Raw genomic sequence first — 18,459 nt, 5'->3', positions numbered from 1 at the left:
TCTGTAAGTGTGATGCATATGTTTCTTAATTAGACCCATTCTTGTCCATCTGCGACATATTTAAATTATGTGAAATGCGTGCAACACATCACCACTGTGTGGGAGCACCACAATAACAGTGCTGAAGAAAGGAGCCCAAATCTGTTGGATGCCATCTGAAGCTTAGCTGATTGCTCTTTCTCTCGCTGATTTAGGAAGGATACTACCCATGATCCTTCAGACTACTCCATGCTTGTCTTAAACAAATAGATCTGATTCTCTCCGAGTCATTATTGCGGGAGCTTTCAAAATATAACAGTGAAGACGTCTCTGCATGAGATGTTTTCAGAGCAGTCTGTGTGGGGAGGTGGTGTGTCGAGGAAATGTAATTACATGGAGGTATCTTTTAGCCGCAGTCCAGTGTCTTACCACATAGACCTTGGTGTTGGGTTTGAATGCTTAATAACTTATCTGATTGGGATCTTGATACACTAACCACAATCTGAGTCATCAAAGAAGTATAAACAGCAAATACACCACAGACACCACCACGTCATTATTTATAAAAATTGTAAGTATGTTAAATAAGTTCAGCCCACAACCAGAAATATGCATGCAATATAAAAAATTTCCACCTTTATAACAAAATATCCCAAATTTTGTAGTGAATAAATATTATTTTATGCTTCCTTAGGCCCAAGGGTACAGCTATCAGACTTTTATTGCATGTTTCTCTCCCCTGCTGATGTTAACCTGATGATCCTGACTTTAACCCAATTTTTTTTGGACTCTATTAACCAGACTAATGTTACTGTTTCTGCCTTTCCGGCTGACTGGTCATTATAATCTCATCAAGAAGCAGAGGCTTCTATGAAAAAGCCTTTGCCATTAAAAAGGGGTTTACTGTTACATTGAAACACACTAAAAACTGACTTTTCTGTTTTAACTGTCTTTGGCTTTTTATGTAGGTTATTATTGTGCTTTTCGTGCAAATAGTGTTAGTAAAACATCAGTATGTCTGAGGACTCCACACCTTGACTGTAATCAAATTGTCTCTCAACATTTCTAACATGCCTGATGACAGAGGATGAAAGCTTAAAATGTCAAAAGAGTTGCTGGTATTTCTCAAGATTGTCAACAAAGTTTCCAAGTTTTGTTTTTACCTTCTAATTGATCCTAAAGATGAACTCCGAAGCATGTTGGTGCTTCTACCAGTTGGCTGCATTGAAGTCTGGTAGGTTCAAGGTTGAGTTTATGACAGACCGGTCAAAGTTATAGCAGATTTAAGGGAAAAAGATCAGATTTTTATCAAGAGGTTAATTCTAATTTAAATAAAAAATTTGATTTTACAAAATGGCTTGCTATGACTGCAGATAATGCAGTGATTGGTCTAAGGGTTAGAGGAAAGGTGTAAGTTTGGATTGAGCCTCAGTATACCTCACATGTAGACATTTTCTATTATATTTTCCTTTTGATGATTTAAGAGCTCAATGCTCCCTCTGGTCATATATCGTGCACAATCTTAAACAAAACTGAGTGTTTTTATAGTGCAACACACAGATTGTCACTATGCCTTGCTCTGATGCTCCATTTTCCCTCGTCTTGATTCCATGGAGAAAAGCTCACACCTGTGGTGTGTTTTTACAAGAGACAAAGAGGCAATCGGTCTGAATATTCCTCTGTCTGCGATGGTGTTTGTGTATACGTTCTTTCTCACAGCTCGAGTTTCTCTGCTTGAAATGCAATACCTGCAGATGTGCCTTGTAAACTGCAGCCGCAAGCCTCTGCAGCTTTCGGCTTACTACTGAAACAAAGCCACTAACACAGCTCTCTCTTCGGGGTAAAGATTTTGGTGCATGGCTCAGCGGGTGTGATTTTCCATTGTTTTTCCATATCTTAAATTTCAAAGAAGGTGACAACAAACAACACTTTCTCATGAATCCCAGCACTGTTTGTTATATTCCGATGTAAAATACGGATGTCAAAGTATCCTGACAACCTTCCGACAGGGCGCAGATTTATGCACACAGGCGCATGTGTAAACACATAGCCTCTGATCTAGTTTTGGACCCCGCGCTCTTGCAGCAGGAGTTCCTTTTTCTGTGGGTCTTTCAAAGTCAGATACCAGTGTATTAGTTATTCCGCTCCCTGACCCTCCTAATTGAAAACGGCTGTTGCTTAGAACGAAAAGGCTAAACAGACAAGAAGATTGAGAACAGACTCTCCTGTGAAATAAAGCACAAGTAGAAATAAACAAATGGTAAGAGCGGAGATGTTAATGAGCTGAGGTATGGCTTGTATATTCAAATGTGGGGTCGTGACACCAAAACTCAGTCTATACCCTTTCTAGCCATACGATAAGTCATAAATCTGGAAGTGGTGAATCAAACATCAAGAAGAAAAATCAGTAAAAGACTTTTTTACTGTGGAGAGAGAAGAGTTAAAACAAGAAAAAAGAAAATCAAGTGAGGGGGTTTAGAAGGAGGTGCAGTACGGTCTGTGACAGCTGCATGCATGTCTTACTGGGTGACGGTCTGTCCGTCTGTCAGAACAGATATTTCTGTCTGTTTAGTGCTGCCTTACAGGCTGCCAGAGACACTCGTCGTGTCATCGCTGGGTGCCTGCTGTCACTGGCTAAAAAGGAGAGAGGGAGTTCAGAGTGTGTGTGTGTGTGTTTGAGTGAGAGTGACAGAGAAAGAAACTCGAGCAGCTGTCTTGAAAGCTCTTCCCCTCCGTCAGTACATCTAGAGTCTGCTTTCCCCCATGATATCTGCTCATTGCTGTTTTTTACTCAGCTGTTAAGTCAAAAGATGGAATTTTTCAACAGAAAAATGTGCACTATGGGGGAATCAGAAGGTGGCACAGATAACTTAAGACGTTATAAAAATATACATAAAAATAGGAAACATTTTTTGGAATCTAAACCAAATAATCTGTTGCTGCTGGCATAATTGGACCAAACAGGGCTGCAGAGCAGAAATCGGATCCTGGCCATCAGCCATAAAATGCATCTTATAGAGTTGTTTTTTCCTCTGCTTTCTTTGGGAACTTTTCCCACAATGATATGTTTTATGAAAAAATACAATTACCCAGCTTTCCCTGCCGGCATTTAAGCAAGCAGTTTTAATTGAGATTTTTTTAGATGCATATTCTTTATTGAATAAGATTATCAGTTTAATGTGAAAAATTACATCCATGCTCCAGGGGATGACTTGGTTATCCTGGCCTTGGTAATACAATATAAACTCACAATATTATTCTATTCACTTTAACTTCATTTAAAGTAACTTATAATGCTCTACAACATTTAAAGATATTCCACAGTTTGGGTAGAGAAACAGCAAACAGCCCATCTTCTCTGATCCTCTGTTTAGTTTTCAGAACAACCAACAACCAAGCGAGGATAAAGAGAGGTAAACTCTAGAAGCACAGCGTCTGCCAACTGGAAATGGAAAGAAATACTGTATCACAGACTTTTCAAGCAGATACCTGATGGTTTTGGTCATAAGGACGCACGTTCCTAAAGGTTAAATGTTTTTCTTTAATCACCTTTGATAAAAGTTCTGTTCCATCTGAGTTAAAGTAACCCCAGATTGTGACACTTACACATTACACTGTGCTTTCAATAATGTTGTATACACCTTTTGTGTTAAACATGCCTTAAGGAACTGTGGAGAAATTCCATTGAGGTTCCATCAGACTATAACATGTTTCCCTACATTTTGGAAATTTTTTAGTCAGGGACGGCTGTTTTCTGCAGAAGAAATGGCTTCTGTCTTGCCATACTCTGCTGTCTAGACATGTAGAGATTACCACAGACTGTTATCACACAGAACACTACTAGAAATAAGCCAAATAGTCAACAGCTCCTGTTTGCTACTTGACAGGCTCTCCTCTTTTGTAAATAATTAGAAATCATTTATTTTTTTGCATCCTAGAACCTTACCCATTAACAGGAGTTTGTAGAATTAGTGGTTATTGTAGTTGTCTAACCAGTAACAGTTGATGACTATAATAAATCTCCATCAAACATTAGATCCTGTTATACCAGGACCCTCACACCCACCCACATACCTACACCCAGGGGCTGGTTTAATGACGGTCCTTGTTAGGAAGGGCAGGGACGAAATAACCTGCTGAGTACATTCGAATCAAGGAATATTTGTCTGCAGCTCTGGCCTCTAGCAACGCCCTGATAATGACTAATCTTTATCTTGGTGTCATTTAACAGGCTGTTTGGTCCTGTACAACCATGCAAGAGCCCCAATTATACAGCACTACATCAGTATTTACCACAGATTGATATAAATATCTGTAATATAGACGTTAGAGATAAAGGATGATGGTAATCTCCAGGATCCCTCTCCGGTTGTAGATATCTTAGCAGCCACTGGTGGTGTGTTTGTGCATCGTTGGAGCTTTGCCTTTTGAGAAGTGCTTTATCTTGTTCAGATTTTAAGCAGCCCACATAATGCAAGATATACACCATAAATAAACGAGACTTCATAAATTGTGCAAAATGAAGGCTAGAAGCCTTTTGGTGTTGAAGCAGTTTCATGCACTCTCAAGCACCTGCCTAGAAACTTTTTTGTCCCATGTTTTTCTCACAGCGTTCCTTTTATTTCTAACAGTACAGTGGCATTTCTGAAGCAGAAGAGTGTATTTTGAATCTGCACAGAGTTTAGAAACAGGATTATCTCAGCAAACATGTAGTAACTGTACTAAAGAGACGTTGTAGCTGCTCAGACTTATGTAGGAGGCACAATCTACATGACATTTTAGATAAAAATAGCAGGTCGTTTTTAATTTCCTGGGTCAACAGAATATGAGCGTGGGTGGCAAAGTGAGACAGCAAAGCTAAAACTCTGTGAATGTGTTAAGAGTTGGGCTGAAATACTTCCAGAAATGTGTCTTTCAACACTTCCCACTCTGAATGTTTCAGATTTACATAAAGTGTGGCTTTACTTCTACAAATCAAGCATTTCCTCTGTTTCTTGTAGTTATAACTCTACATATCTTACTAATGTGCTGTTTTTTTTATGCCTTAAGTGCTGACCGTGGTTCACTTTAATCATCAGTGGAGAATGCTGTCGTCTGATTACAAGCACGTGTTTTTCGCCTGTATAGATGTCCACAGAGTGAGGTAATGGAACATGGAAGGATAGAAGCGTGGTACTGGGCTGCTCTGCAGCAGAGTTGGGTACAGTGAGGGTTCTTTTGGACTCGGCATGTGTTTTTTCTGGCGTCCCAGTTTTGTTTAGGTTGGGTGATTGTGTGCGATCCTAATGTTGGATGAACCTAGAGCTCGTGATTTAATGTTCCTCAGACATCTCAGCTTCTACCGACCTTTTCTTGAACTGTTTATCATGTTCCAGCAAGAAGTCAGTAAATCTAAGATGTAAGGTCATTTAGGTTTTCCCAGGCTGATTTCTTAGTGTTGTTGTGAGCTTTAACAGCGATTTTCCCTGTGATTTTGCAGCAACATTGATAGTATTAGTCCATCTTGGGTTTCTGCTCTGTCAGTGTTAGCTCCTCTGGTACCCCGACAGCCATGTAACTACACCCTAGTGTTTATGTTCTTTAGGTTAACATGGTTATCTCTGTGCGTAACTGGAGCTCCGAGTCTACTGGGGCACTTGGCATGCGTGCTTGCGTGTTGCAAGCAATCATGCAGCTGCAGGACCGACCCTGTTGCCCGTGTTCCACTCCAGAAAGAGCTGCAGGGACTTGCCAGTATTTTCATTCCCTCTGGAGGTATTTCCGCACACCAACAAAGCCCAGCCTGCGTGATGAAACAAAGAGGAAGCAGCTTTTGTGTGAGAGCAGCCAGTTTCTCATTATTTGTGTATGTGTTTGTGTAAGCATGTGCACTACTGACCCCGACTAACAGTTTGTTACATGCAAATATACTCTTGAGCTTGCAATTCAGGTTGCTCCGGGCTCTTGTTTGCTCACAAGCCAACTGTACCATGAGAACAAGCCTACTCTGTGTCCTATTCACAAAACAAAGTTGCCTCCTGTTTGCCTCTAATTAACAGGTATAATGCCTACCTTGTTGTGTCACTTAGTGCCTTTTACAAGCCTCGCTAACAACTAGCGGTTCCAAGTTCTTTGCTTCCTCATAAACCTTTGCCAAAAAGGAAATGTCTGCTGAAGCCGGGATACAAATTCTCCAGGGAAACTTACTGGGGAAAAGATTGAACTGAACGTCTTAAAGTAAAAAAAAATGCTCTCCTTTCTTAGAGTTCACTACAGCCAACATAAACACAGTCTTTGCTGTGATTCCTGCAGGATATGAAGATTTTATCTTACTCTTTGCACGTGACAACCAAAAAGTACATTTGCTTTATTTTGATTTTTGACCGAAGTTACATGGTTTCTAGTTTAAAGATACCATCCACACTACAAAACTCACTTTGTATATTTCTGTATGTTTAATGTCAACTCTTAGTCTATATCAGCTTATCACCAAACCCAATTCCTTGTATGTGTAAAACAATTATTGGCAATAAAGCTATTTCTTATAGTTATTTCCTAAAACTATGGTGGTGGTAGCATCATGCTGTGAGGATGCTTTTAATCTGCAGGGAAACCGAAAGCTAATCTTAGCTAATGGAAAGTTATTAGCTAATGCAGGAATTTCTGGAAGGATGCAGACTTGGGCAGACCCATTCTAATCAAGATTAAGTGGGACTACACTCCTGAACATGTTAACACAGCCCAGTCAAAGTTCAGACCTCAGTCCCGTTTAAAATGTTTGGATAGACTGCAGAAATCAGAATTTATTTGAGATATTTTACAAAGATTGGGAAACTATTCCAGTGTGTAAACGTGCAAAGATAGTGACTGTGTGTAATCTGATCTCAGTAAATATAAAGCATTTTACTTGTTTTTTGGGATTTTGTCACTTTGTTTTTAAACTTAAGTGTATCAAAGAGATGACAGATAAGAGATAAATGCAAATGGATGTCGTTTTTGTATTTGTGAAACCATTAAAACGGTTTGGTAATTTTCCTCACCTCTCTATTTGGAACTACCCTGTGTTGGTCAGTTATTATGCCATTAGGCATAGTGTGTAACTTCTCTTTACTTCAGTAATTATTTTCATGAAGTGACAGGGGATTTTCTTCCACTACTCTGTGCCAGTGTTTTTTCTTTCTTTAGTTTGTGGGTTTTTAAAGAGAAATCCAAGGTTTGTAGCTCTTAAGGAACAACCGTTTAAATGTCTTTGATTGAGATCATGACAAAGCTACTGTAAATTTTTTAAACCTTTTTTTTTTTAAGCACAATATGCAAAAGACATGAAGCGGATTCTCTGTTTGAGAAACAGAGATTGTGCGCTAGTCAGCGTCCTGTGGGGTTGACAGCCGAGGCTCTGGTGACACACGCTCATGCCCATAAACAGGGATTTGGTTCTCTGGAGAAAATAACCTTGATAATTACTGGGTGCATATGGACCTGTCCACAGTGAAAGGAAGAAGAGAGCTGACTGAGAAGTTAAGGAGAAAGAGAGAGAGAGCCACATCCGCTGGTGCATTCCTGTATGCTGTGTCATAATGGTGCTGAGTTTCCCTTCAGTCTGCATGGAGATTTCCACAAGGCAGAGAGTGCAAAGAGGAACCAGTGCAGCGCCTGGGGACATTTAAAGTTTAACAAGGCACAGGCCATTCGTATACCCTCCACAGTAACTAAAAGAGCACATGTAAGGAAACTGGCAGACAATAGTGAAAAACTGGTGCCACATGGAGGGTGGGATACATGGAAAAAAGAGGGAAAAAACGACACTCTGATGACCTAACTGTTGGAGACGCTAGTATACTTAGACTGTCCTCTCCCAGTCTCTTTCTGCTTGCATCATTTGGTGGAACTGATTTGGCACCATCGCAGCCAGGGCTGGATCGCTCTGGCTGGCTGGCCGCCCGTCTGCTTGCCTGTCATTCAGCTGGTTAAAGAGGCCTTGTTGAACTGCTGCACTGTGCCTGCCTACTGCAGGGCCAGAAACAGTCAAGTCCTCGTGTCTGGTGCGCGCCAGCCCACACCAATTGACTTCTCCACACAACAAGCTCTCTCTGCTTGCTAAAAAAGGTTTTGGCTCAAAAGACTCAATAAATCATTTTTGTAATGTTTCGATTAGATTTCCAAGGATGCTTAGAGACTGAACTCTTGCTTCTACTTTGTGTCCTAGATTGCATATTCACCGGAATAGATGGATTGTTTCCCAAAAGAACACCAACACAAAACAAAACAGATCCATTGTGCAGCATAGAGGGCTACAGCTACAGTTTGTCACTCAGATAGAGTTCTCCCTCTGCTTGTCTGGTTAATGGCAGCTCATTCTGTCACAGTTGACCTGCGCCTTTCGTGAACCGCTCTCTGTCCTTTTCTCAGTCCCTTTGTGACACTCATCATGAGGACAGGCATGAGAGCTGTGGCTTCATTTTGCACTCTACTTCTACCTCCTCCTTGTCTCGTGTCCTCCAGCCTCCCTTCTGTCCTGTTGTCTTTCCCTTTCTGTCCACCTCCCCTACCCCACTCTTGGCTTCTGCATTCCTAACATCGTTCTGCTATGATTAGCAATAGTGTTTTTTCCCTTTTTAGCCTGTGTAATTTCTAGATCCTCCTCTGTCCTTGGAAAGCTCTTCTAATAAGCTCAAACACACCAATGTCTCTGTGCACCACGGGCATTACTCTTCGGCGTTACTGAGCGTGTAAACAAAGACCGCCCCAAAAAGAAAAATACAAAACAAAAACACATGCGGCGTCTCTTTTCTCAGCGCACGAATAGACTGGCCTACCAACCCCACCGAGGGCATCACCAACAACACCAGACAGCGAGCGGTGACCTTCTGCATGTCAATCACAACAAATCTGCTTCCTGATTCGAATATGGGGAGGAAAACGGTGTAAATTGAAAGCAGAAATCCCCCCGGTGCGAGACAAGATGAGCCTCAGAATAAATTATTCAGATGGAGCTCTCTCTCTCTCTTTCTCTCTCCCGAATGATTCTCGCCTTCTGCTACATTTAATGGCATCTGCGATGACGCCCATTGGAGATTAATCCAGATGCGAGACGTTTGTGTTTGCGTACTTACATTTGTGCTTGCGGCCCGCTCGCCCTTCTTCTCATGCATCCCGTCGTGTCGTGTGATGGGGAAACAGAGCCTCAGCAGGGGAATTTATCTCTTCTCCAGAGAGGCTTGTAAATAAACAAGTAGTGAATCAATGGCGCCATTTGTTTTGTTTTTTCTTATAATTCTGCCTTTTCTCTTTAGGTGGTTTGACAGTTTTTTTTTTCTTCTGAGGCTCTTTATATCTCAGCAGCCATATTTCCTCTCGGTGAGAGTGAGAAAACATGCCTGGCTGGCGTCATGTTTCATTACAGAGGATCAGTAAATTACCTTGTGTGTGCGCATGTTTTTACTTTTCTTTTATATCACCCACTGCAGCTCATTTAGCACCATGATGGAGCCTTTGTATGAATGTGGAAATAATACCAGCAGTGGAAGTTGTGCTTCAGAACTTCTCAGTCAAACAAAGACACACGAGCTGAGATGAATCCACAAACACAGAGTGTGTCCTGCGGTTAATGCATTTCAGGCTTGGTGAGCATTATTGATTCCCTGCAGAAGGATGACCCTTCCTTAGATAAGTGCTCACAATATTTGACTGTTTGGAGTATTTTTCTCTAGCATGTTTTCATTATTTTTTATAACTGAACCGAAGCCTTATTATAAGCCGTTTTCCTTAGGGGCTCAGTAGACCGATGTGTGTTTACTGTGTGAGTTTTGTTTCTTATTTGTTTCTGGTTTAATCCCCTGAGCTGAAGTTCTGTTGCCTTTAGTGGTGATAATTAGCTGGTTCCAGAAAATATAAAGGGTGTTACCTGTATTAGTTAGGGTTCAGTGACTGATAGCGGCAGTGAATAATGATGTGAGAGCAGTGCTTCTGGTTCTTCACACATAAAGGTAACCTCCCAGTGTGTAAACCCTGATTAGTAGAATCCACAGTAATGCAGCTAATGCTGCTGTTAGTGATATTTATTGAGTGCCAAAGGTGCCACATTGTTACGGTAAAATATATCCGTATGGGGTTATATTATATGATAGAGTTAAAGAAAAAACTGCTATTAAGGACAGATCTAATAATGGTCTTATTAAATCTGTAATTAAATAATTCTCCCTCTCATATGATTGTTATAGAAATGTGATTTATACTTCACAGATGAAATTATTGATTAGTACTTCTCAAACAAATCCTAATAAATGTTTGTCTGCAGGAAAAAGAAGAAATTGTTAAAAAACAAAAACCTTGTAGCTACATCTTATTTCTTTTTCTATTCCATGTTTTATTAGACCTTAAACTTCAGTACTTCATTAAATAAATCATAGAATAGAATAGAATAGAATAGAATAGAATAGAATAGAATAGAATAGAATAGAATAGAAACATTTGGGAATATTAGCAGAAAGTGAAAGGCAAAGGCACCATGCTATATAAAAAGGATAAAGAGGGGAAAAAAGCAAGGGAAGTAAGGAAACTTAAAAGCATAAAAATGAATTGCTGCAGCATCTGATGACTGAACAATAAATTAGTATATCTGCTTTTTAATTAGTTTTCATAATGTTATATTTAGTTAATTACACATGTTTTTGATTAGTTATCTATGTAGTTTTCCTATTTTAATTAGTGAGTTTATTAATTAAAGACACATTTTGCCTCACATTTCAAAATCCATAATGCAAACTGCATGGAAAATAGACTGTATAGTTTTGAATATGGTGGTTATATATATTACATTTTATTTTCATAGGACTTACAGGATTTATCGTTTTCATTGTGATAATTACATGGCTTCAAAAGCTTATAATGCAAATAAATAACTAAAATTTAGAAATTCAAGACAACCAGGTGATGTTTAGAAAAATAATTTTTAAAAAGCATTTGGTTTGATAATACAAACTTTCTAGGTTAGGTAATAATTTGTTTGATTATTGTACTACTGCATTTTTCAAATTCCATGAATAAAATCATACACCCTCTTTCTGACTAGAGGGTTATCATCCTTTCTTTTTCTCTGTTTTGAGTACCTTTTTCTGTTCCCAATAACCAAGTGTGAAAATACTGTATAAGATTGTTTTAGCTAATTAAACTCACATGACTAATTTAATTTGATTCAGATATGAGAAAAATGACTATCTTTGGAAGCAGTTTTAGCCTGTAGGCATGGCATTAACGGTAGTTAAATGTGAGGTAATCTTTAGTTTGCAAACTAGGTTTTAAAATCTGTTAATATGCAGAAAATGTTAAATTGTAGTTTCAAACAGAATTAAGTAAGCTAAAGGAATAGTTGTGTAAAATAGGTTATGGTGTGTTAATAGGCAGCAAGTGGCTGTCCCATCAGGAGGATGTGCACATCTCTGTTAGAAAAGAGCCAGAAGCAAAAGAAAAGAATTGTTCCTGCATGATTAGAGAGTTTGGAAGACAGCTGCTACTGCAACAACTCATCTCCTGTTTCTCGTTTAAGGTGCTTAATGTTTAATATTTGACAGGATTGTAGATACAGATTCTCTGCAGCTCCCAGGTTCTTCTTATTTGCCTCCAATTTGTCAGATGAACAGCAGGGTGCTCCTATGCCATGCTAAGAACTCCTGCAAACTATCTCTTGTATTCCCGTTTCTCCAAAAAGCACATTCTGCCTTATCCGTAATCATTTTGCTTTGTTTGATTTCAGATTCACTCTGTGATTTATGAAGGCTAAGAAGCAGGTTTTGCTTAAGAGCAAAAACAGGAGCCTCCTCGTCAGAATCGGTAAGATTTCCTGCCTTATCCCCTCCGTCTTTGTCCAAGCCGCTCAGCGTGAGCTGGAGCTGCGATGCTGATAGTGCTGCAGGGTCTCAAACTTAAGATAAGAAGCAGAGGTTAGGATTTAGTTTTTTTGTTGTGTCACACCAGCCTCTTAAACAATCAAACATTGTTCAGATTGTTCTTGTTGTACAGTAACAGTACAGAAGAGGAGAGTGAGAGAACAGGCATTGTGTGGAAAGAAAGAACAAATGTTTTCTTATCTGAAAATCCAGTCATTTAAAAAGACAAGCTTTCATTGCCGTCTACCGTTGTGTATTTGCTTGGTTATTTTCAAGATATGATGCTGTTTGGATGGCCATACAACTTGCTTGTCATTTAAAAGGTTTCAGTTTTCATGTGAAGAGCCACCAGTTCTTCTGCTAGATGTGGTTTATGTGGCTTCTGTCTTTAAAATTCAGCATCTTGGGAAAATATTCATACCCCTTGAACTTCCTCACTGTTTGACACGTTGTAACCGCAAACTTCAGAGTCTTTAATGGGCCTTATATGTTTCTGCACAGATAAAATCTAATACCTTGTTATTGCACATATTCTACTCATGCGTTTATAGAAAGATATATTTTTGTTATGACGTCTGTTGGTGAAAAAACAGCATCATGAAGCCGACAGATCTTGCTTAAAGTTTAAAGCAAGGCCGGGGTATAGAACAATATCAATGCGTTGAACATCTCGTATAGCTGTTTTGAATCTAGAGTGGAAATACCAATGTTTACAAAATCATAACGGACTGTTTCAATATAATATTTGATTGGCTACTTTGGCTAACTCCCATAGTTCTTTTTCCCACAACCGACTAAGATCGGAAAGCTTATGTAGAGCAGTGGGTTAGCCTTTCAGCTGCAAAACATCTCTAAATATAAAGCCAGAGCTCAAAGAAAACAAGTAGGATCAAAGTGTAACTGCGTGTGAATTTCGTAGTCAAATTCAAGACCTAAAACCTAAAGAATCTGTGCATGAGCTGAACATTGTGTTTACAGATGCTATTTGAACGGCGTTCTAAAGAAAAATGCAGCTAAAGGTGTTTTTAAGTAGTGACTAAGGGGAGCTAATACAAAATGTACACTTTTCAGATGTTTTTATTTATAACCAAATTTGAAATACATGCTATTTTTCCAAATTATGCACAGATTTGTGTTAAATGAAACAATCCTAATAAAACACACTGAAGTTAGTGTTTGTGGCATTTCAAAATGATAAAAAAAATTTTAAAAATTCAGAAGCGTATCAATGGGGCATGGCAATTTATCGTTAAAATCAATTATTGAATTTTCTGTTTATGAAGATTTAATTTTTGGAAAAAATCAAGCAAACATTTTGTTTTTTTTATTTAAATTTTTTATTTGTGAGAACATTTTCACAGCTTGAATGTTGTTCCTCTTTAAAGTAAGGTCACCCCCAAAGGGAATGATTGAAATCTTTGAAAATAATGCAAGGCATCTGTCATTTTTTATTATGAAACAATAATTCTGATTTGGTAGGAAATTATCAGAGATAACATTTTTATGCCATATCACCCAGCCCTAAGCATCAATATGTTTGCTTTTCAACCGAAACAGCAGTGCAGAGCCAATATGGAGTTAGCATGTTTTACCTTTTGTCTGACTTCGTCAGCAAGATCACTCACATGGAAAAGAGCAAATTTTCATCTCAATTTCACCAGCAACCAACATTTGCTTTATGCTCCCCAATCTGCGGGAAAAGGCTCAATTTCATGCAAAAACATGCATGAATATTGTGTTCAATTAGCCTTTGAACAGCACGAGTGTTATGCTTTCGCCTATCCTTTGGACTCCATGAATTTTAAGTGTCTGTTTAAACCCATGGCAGTCATCATCGCAGTGTCGAAAACCTTTGACCACCATGATGGATGATGTAATTGGGTTGAATGAGGGTGTGAGGAAACAACCGACAGCAAACCAAAGAATGTCGTATTATTTCTCAGTCGCATAAAAGGAAAAAGAGATCTGATCTCACCGCCTTTTCTTTGAGATGTTGTGCAAAATGTCGACGGTGTAGTTTGTGTACATGCGAAACAGCATCAGAGTGCTTGAAGGTGAATCATTTTTGGTGGCATCTGCACATTTTGCAGTATGCTAATGAGCAAAGCTGCACAAGCCAGATTGCCAGGAGAGCGAAGGGGAGATGGAGAGGAAAGAAAAACTGGGAGAGAGCAAAGTGGAAGAGAGAAACAGACGGAGGCTGGTGTAAATTATGGATGCAACCTGCGATTTCCAAGAGGGAAAGAAAGGCAGAGAGAAACCTCCAGTCATGCATATCAGATTATGCATTTACCACATTTTCTTATCATGGTCCATGAGCAAAACTCGCAATCTGCAATCTGGCCTCTTTGTGTATGCATGTGTGCCGGTGTGTGAGACAGGGAGGGAGAGCACTTACATATTCATCCATGTCAAGTCTCGTGGAGTTGTGCTGTGCCGTCAAGCGTTCTCTAAAACTTCCTGCAAAGACAGAAGATGTTTTTACTTTTATTACTCTTTGGTTATCAGTGTTTACATTAGAGCTCAAAATATCAATCAACAGATCACGATAGACCTTTGATTGGTTAAAAAAACGGACATTTAAAACAATTAAAGGACCTGCATGCATGTTTGTGTTCTTCTGTGAGAAAAGCAGAAGTCGGCTATGGCCTGATTGGTGCATCTCTGTCTCACATGGTTCTTTAAGAGAGCAGCACATCTATTCTGCTCGAGGCCGTTTCAGTTACTTTGTTTTCCCAAATCTCAGAGGGTACTCATGAGATATTTAATGACACAAAAAGCTGAATAGTGCCTCGTTAAAAGAAAAAGAAATTTGAGTCTCATTGTGTGAGTTGCTCAAGCATTTCAAAGTAAAGTTGAGTAAAAGTGAGCAATCGTTCAGTGCTACCACATCCTAGCATGTGCTCCAGTCCCTTAAGTATATATGTGTGTGTGTGATATTGTGTGAATAATGGATCCATTCTTGAGTCGTGTCTGTGACTGGGGCCTGAGCAGTGGTGTGGTTTCCCCACCAGAGGTTGGAGGTACAGGGATGGGAGGGGCTGCTGGTCTGGAAATAGCTCTGCCTGAGCTGAGAGCACCTTAGGTGGGCCTCTGTGTCAGCTTCATCTCCTTTTTACACACTTGCACGACTAAAGTACAATTCGGCTCTCGAGTGTTCCACACATTATGCACACATTTCCCCTAGTGTGGCTTTACATAACTCCAGTCAGCTTTGCTGTCTCTGTGATCGACTCAAACATGACAGGAGGCTTCGAAAAAAAAAACTGCAGCTTCTTTCATATGAACAAGTCATATTGGACTTTAAAGGTAGACAGAAGATACGAAGCTGCCTTGGATCTCGCTGTCATCTAAATGTGTGTTAATGTGCAAAGTAGGTCATTTAGTATGTGGAGCAGGGATAGCCGAGTTGTAAAATAGTTTGCTTGCAGACACATTGCAGGATTTGGCAAACAAGGCAGGGATTTATGTTTACCCATGTTTTGTTCATATGTCATTTTAAAATATATACATAGAAGTGATGTGGGGGGGGGGATCCCGGAAGGTGAAAAGGGCCGTGGTTAGTCCAGGGACAGCATCAGTAACCACAACCAGAGATAGCAGCTGAAAGATCTGACTAAATCAGATTACCAAACAAACAGTAAAGAGGATTAATTCTGATCCCCCCCCCTTTAGACAGACATTAAATCTGCAATCTATAAAATCCTCTCAGACGATTTTCTGATTTACTTTGTGTTCTCCTTTCTTTGCCTTCGTCTGAAGGTGAAGCTCTTACAGCTCGCATGTAAAATGTTTCTCTTTTGCTTTAACGTCAGACATCTACAAATTGAGATAAAGGAAATAATCTCCTCAAGAGATGAAATGAGAAATTGACTGATGACCGTAATCCTGCGATTCCTTTCAGCTTGATTCTCCCCGGCATGATAGTGGCTGCTCAGAAACTTTAAAAGATTTTTACATATTAGCCCACCGATCTTAGCACTGCCAGATCGTGCAAACTCAAACACTCTTCAGTGTTGTAGTTGTGAAAGCAGGTACACCTTAGAGTGGGATGTTTTCATTATGACTTAATCTTAAACATTAAATAAGAAGAAACACAGGGATGTAAGAAGCTGTTTAAATTCTAGCAGTAATTACTACATGCCATAACATGCAAGGCAAGATTTTGGTTTCAAATATTAGTAAGGACTACCTTTTTAGTACCTCTAGTTGCTCTAACCACACTAACTGCTGATATAAGATTTTAAACATTGTTTAAAATGTCAGCTGTGAATATATGCTAATTTTAATTGTAACATAAATTATTAAAAACATTTATAAAATAGGCTTTTATACAGTATTTCAAGTAGGGCTGCACAATACCAGGAAATAATGTCATTGCAAAGCTGCTGCTGAACTTTGCTCATGTTAATTAATATTAACCCACATTGTTGTTGCTCTTTTCCTTATTTTTACCTTTATCATAGTGTCTTGCCTAAATGTAGCATCTCAACCACTAAGTTTTTACATCTAGTGTTGGAAAGAAGACCAAGAAAAGCTATTTACCAGCCAGTATTTACTGTTGACTTTGCATGATTTGCAAAGCATTTAAATACTGTTCTTACATTAGTGCAGTGTTAAGAACAGTCAGAAATCGCTGAGAAATGTCTGATTAGATCATCTTTGTATTTAGAATCCTTTCAGCATACAACACTGGATCTGATCTCTGATTTGGTCTTGCATGATGTTGTAATTGCATGTTCTGAAAGGGAAACTCAATGTTGGCAAGAAGGCCGAGTTGAGACAGGCCTCTGCGCCTCTACCGGTGTCATTAAACGATCACAGCAAGGTTCAGTGGCATACTTCTAATTAATGGAAAGCACAATACACGGAAGGGAATAATTACACCTTGTCCCAGGCTTTCAGAGATCAAATGCTTTGCAGCATTTCTCTGAATTAATCTCCGGAGTGGCTGCTGATTTACAGGGAATCAGTGGCTGCATAGCAGGTTCTCCGAGTAAAATAGACGTTAGATTAGTTTAGTTAATATTTTATAAATCTTACAGAGGCGAAGGGCCTTTGAGAGATTTCACATTATCTGTTCTTAGCTGATGTTACACACCAGTAGCTGTAGCTCCAGTGCAACTCTAAATAAAAGGCTCTGGCTTTCAGAAGCACCCTTCTGTTATTTCCTCATCGCCACCATCTAATTCAAAATTGCTATTTCAGAAGCACACCCACAAACACACACAAATGCATGGCTCTCCTGAGTGCTTATAGCTGCTAAAAGATTTGTATTAATACCCTCTCTGATACCCTTTGATCTAAACTGATTCATTTCGAGCGTCTCGCCTACACATAAACACCTCAGAAGCACGATACAGCATCGCTCCTGACAGCTTGACAAACTGACGTTCCCACTCTCAATCACTCCCGCTCCTGCCCTCTTGCTCTCCCTGACAGAACTCTATATTGTAACCAACAAGACCGTAATCAGTGCAAAACCCTAATCAAATCATTGCTCCAACAAGCAAGTCCTGGCTGCCATGCTACCAAGACACAAATCTCAGATCTACGGTGTACTGTAAGCAGCCGCTGCCACATAAAATGTCAAGAGAATGAGGACTGCTTTCAAAAAAATGTTACTGACTGAATAATAGCAGTAGTAGCAGAATGTCTCCTGTTATGTTTGTATCTTGTATCAGCAGGTGTGAGATGCAACCGTGTGCACCTTCTTACAAAAGAAGCTAAACAGAAAATTCAACATTCCGTGGACTGAAAATGGTGTGCGATAGGCAGTGTGTGCAAGCCATCCAGTTAGCTATTAAAGTGTGTCTTTTGGATCTGCTCAAACAAATGCACATCTCCAAACCTCCTCATTATTGGCAGCAGGATTCGTGCCTGGGCACTGGGACAACTTTTATGTGTGTGCTCTTCTGTCTGCGTTCGCCTTTGGCTTTGTGTGTTGTGTGCGCGCGTGAGCAGCGCACGCCTGGCTTCAGCAGCTCATTCCAAGATTTGGTTAACCGAGTTGGCTCGTCCTATCACATAGCCGCAGAGTGTGCAGTTGCTTCAGCCTCTGTTTCATTTAGTGGCACCCACGCTCTTATCCTCCTGCCACGAAAACACACAGGACTCTTATGCTCTTTATCCCCTGCAACAGACACTAGCGCATCTGAGTTGTAACGCGCGCACACACAGCTGAACGAGAGAGTGACAGAGTAAAGGGTGAGAAAGAGAGGAAAAAAAATAAGAAAGTACCAATTAGGCTCCTGAGACAGATCTGCCAACAGACATCAGAGGGTTGGAGGCGGAGAGTGTTGTGTGCATGTGTCTGTATGTGTGCATGTTAGATAAGGTGGGGGGTGAGGGGGGTTTCGATACAACCACTGTGTCAGACCTAAAGTTTTTTTTTAGGGGGGGTTGTTCGTTCATAACCTGCTGAGGAGGCTGGCAATTATGAAGTGCTTGTAACCTTCATATTTCTTTGTTGACAATTGTGTGTTTAGAAGCTGTAGCCATTTGTTCGTTCCCACTATTTGTTTTAAACTCCTATAACATTACTTCGTACGCACAAATTTATCTATTGTAAAGAACTCGGTAGATTCAGGATGGATGGATGGATGGATGGATGGAT

The 18,459-nt window shown here is 39.7% G+C and overlaps 1 protein-coding gene across 4 annotated transcripts in view; it reads left to right on the top strand.

The window, feature by feature from the left end:
- Positions 1-18,459, top strand: part of LOC107093760 (zinc finger MIZ domain-containing protein 1-like) — a 123,163-nt gene that overhangs the window by 38,019 nt on the left and 66,685 nt on the right. For all 4 annotated transcript variants that reach the window (XM_015389375.1, XM_015389052.1, XM_015389214.1 and 1 more), the window contains exon 3: positions 11,711-11,787. The gene's annotated coding sequence lies outside the window, so the exon portion shown is untranslated. The remainder of the gene's footprint in view (positions 1-11,710; positions 11,788-18,459) is intronic.

Source organism: Cyprinodon variegatus, unplaced genomic scaffold (assembly GCF_000732505.1).
Source record: "Cyprinodon variegatus isolate N-32 unplaced genomic scaffold, C_variegatus-1.0 Scaffold1, whole genome shotgun sequence".
In the NCBI taxonomy this organism is placed as follows: domain Eukaryota; kingdom Metazoa; phylum Chordata; class Actinopteri; order Cyprinodontiformes; family Cyprinodontidae; genus Cyprinodon; species Cyprinodon variegatus.
This window is presented reverse-complemented; position numbering and strand designations above follow the sequence as displayed.